Source organism: Hipposideros armiger, unplaced genomic scaffold (genome assembly GCF_001890085.2).
Source record: "Hipposideros armiger isolate ML-2016 unplaced genomic scaffold, ASM189008v1 scaffold_470, whole genome shotgun sequence".
NCBI lineage: Eukaryota > Metazoa > Chordata > Mammalia > Chiroptera > Hipposideridae > Hipposideros > Hipposideros armiger.
Window position 1 is genome coordinate 994,485 of NW_017731820.1, and position 2,393 is coordinate 996,877.

At 45.3% G+C, this 2,393-nt stretch overlaps 1 protein-coding gene across 1 annotated transcript in view; it reads left to right on the forward strand.

Annotated features, from left to right (window-relative positions):
* Positions 1-2,393, forward strand: part of CNTNAP2 (contactin associated protein 2) — a gene marked incomplete at its 5' end in the record, with an annotated part of 1,134,943 nt that overhangs the window by 993,955 nt on the left and 138,595 nt on the right. The window lies entirely within an intron of this gene.

Genomic DNA, 2,393 nt, shown 5'->3' on the forward strand with positions numbered 1-2,393 from the left:
TCCACATGAACCCCTTACTGTATGTCTCAGATGAAGTTTGCTGCAGTGAAGGCCGCATCTCGCTAACGCTTTCTAACCTGGTGACCGCCATATTGCCAGTAATGCAAATTAACAGTTTCAGGAGCATGACCCTGGAATTCCGGATGCAAACTGTCTTCCTGTTCAGGGCCATGGGCTCTTAAACTCCAAGAGAGAAGGGCTCCTGGCCCCTGCACAGTCAACTCATAGACCACGCAGCTTACTGATGTGTTTAAAGTAATATACATTTGTGTCTCATGGGCAGCACATGCCACTCAGGCTAAACTTAGAGATTTTTCTTTGGTCGTTTTTTCTCCTTTGTGCAGATTCAGGCACTTGAAGTTTATTACATAGAAACTGACCTGGAAGTAACCCAGCCTTTAGACAGAATGGTGGGAAGGTGGTTACTATAGATACATATTTACCTGGGGAAATAGAACAAGCAGAGGTGAACATTAACCCATCCTGGGTCCGGTGTGGTTAGTCCAAAGTGATTATAGTGAATTGAAGAAAACATCAAACAAACAGAATAAAAAATTCAGGAGGGGAATTCAGAGCAGTGTGCTTGGGGAGGAAAAGCAGATTTTGCCAGTGTAAGGTCAGGAGAGAAACATTGCACTCCAGGGTAGCAGGGTCTTGGGAGCACAGTGGGAAACAGGTGTGAACAGAGCTGGGCCTCGCAGGTGGCCCTGGAAGGAGCCTTGCCTCATGCAGGACCAGGCTGCACGTCATCTTGGGGTGATGTCCAAGGTCACTAGGAACAGGGCTCCACAAAACTCACTTAACTTCATTACTAGATGATAAATTAAACAGGGAGTTAATGAGAGTGATTACACTGGGCAGCGGAATTGAGTCATGAAAGGGTTTAATGACCCCGGGCTGGCGCTCAGGGCCGTGCTTCCTCTAGCACAGTGTCTGCTCCCCAGCAGCTCCTGATAGATTTTGGAGAAGCTGTACAGAGCTTTCAGGAGGTAGAGTGGCTGGGGCAAGGTAGAAGAAAGCTTTGGAGGGCAGGGAGGAGTAAACAAATATTCAAGTGTTTATTTACAGCAGAAGGTAAAAAAGCGGGAAGCCTTTTGTTATGGGCTGAATGTTTGTGTCTTCCCCAAAATCTCTATGTTGAAGCCCCAACCCCCAATGCGATGGTATTTAGAGATGAGGCTTTTGGAGGTAGTTAGGTTTAGATGAAGTCATGAGGATGGGGCCCTCACGATGAGGTCAGTGCCCTGAGAAGAAGAGATCAGAGAGCTAGCTCGCTCGCTCTCTGCCTCTGCCATGCAAGAAGACGGCTGTCTGCAAGCCAGGAAGAGAGCCCTCACCAGTAACAAAATCAGCTGCCACCTTGATCTTGGACTTAGAGCCAACAGAACTGTTAGAAATACATTTCTGTTGTTTAAGCTGCTCAGTTACGGTACTTTGTTACGGCAGCCTGAGCTGACCGAGACAGCCTCCAAAGTGGGGGGCTCGGGAAATGTGATTGGCTTGAATAACTGGGTCAGTGACTGACTGAGGAAAGTCATGTGCTAAAGTAGTTCACACAGACTGGAGGCCCGCTGTGAACATCTCTTCTCAGCTCCATATTCAGCGATATCATGTTGGCAGCTTGAAATCAGCCAAGCTGGGAGTTTTTACACCATGGGAATATGCAAGCACTACAAATCAGGGTTTTTACCCCCAGAGAGCCAGCTGTTTAACATTTACCAGCAAAACACACACACACACACTCACATACACACACACTCACACTCTCACACACACACACACACTTAACCAGCGTATCACTAGATAAGTGAGATGAAATCCTTGTGGGGGCAGAGTTCCCTGGAGGTCTCACATTCAGAATAAACCGTAACATTTTTTGTTGTTGTTGTTGCTCTTTCTGTTTTAATTACTAATCCACAATGGCATTCTTCAATTATCTTTTATTACCCATCCAGAGTGATTCAGCATTTGTAGACTCCCCTGGCAAAGTAACCATCATTTAAAGCGTTGTTTCTGTGGGGAAATATTTCCAAATTGCAACTTACTGACTTTAAAATAAACTTTTGGCAAAGAACACGTTTGGGAGTTGGGGGCTTTGAATTCTGGGCCCTCATGGGGACGTTAGAGAACAAAAAGAATCATGTCGATTTAAAATATATGTAGGTTGCAAAATATATTGTAAGTGAGAAGGCAAAAGGAATAGAATTATTGAACTTGGAGGAGAAAGAGATGAGCAATTTAATCACGGGGGTGAGTGCCAGCTGTGTGTGTGTTCTTCCACTGCAATCATCAGGGATTTGGGTACAGAAGGGGGAAAATGTCTTTATGGGATTATTCTGGGATGTAGATGGCTTGTAGATTTTATTTTGAACATCTCCAAACTTATTTTCCCC